Genomic DNA, 321 nt, shown 5'->3' on the forward strand with positions numbered 1-321 from the left:
TCCCGCTCTGCTGCCCCGGCCGGGCTCCAGCCTGCCCGTCGCCCTGGGGATATTGCCCCTTCTCCTGCCTTTGGGAGCTGCCCTTTGGCTTCCCCGTATTGATTTCAAGGTGGGAAGTGAGCGTTTTTGGATTGCAACTCACCTTAGGTATTCTTGATCATTAAAAAAAAAAAGGCATAAAAATCCCGCAAAGACAGGATCTTTAAAGAGTTTGTAGTTCGACAGGTAAGGACTCGGCTGAGGCTCAGGAATGTGGAAATTCAACTCAAGTCAGCCTACTGCGACGAGCAATATTAATAAGGGCATACAGGCACTGGGGGG

The 321-nt window shown here is 50.8% G+C and overlaps 1 protein-coding gene across 1 annotated transcript in view; it reads right to left on the bottom strand.

Annotated features, from left to right (window-relative positions):
• Positions 1-321, bottom strand: part of WNT7B (Wnt family member 7B) — a 101,105-nt gene that overhangs the window by 99,542 nt on the left and 1,242 nt on the right. The gene's annotated exons all lie outside the window — the stretch shown is intronic.

Source organism: Geospiza fortis, unplaced genomic scaffold, assembly GCF_000277835.1.
Source record: "Geospiza fortis unplaced genomic scaffold, GeoFor_1.0 scaffold10, whole genome shotgun sequence".
Lineage (NCBI taxonomy): Eukaryota > Metazoa > Chordata > Aves > Passeriformes > Thraupidae > Geospiza > Geospiza fortis.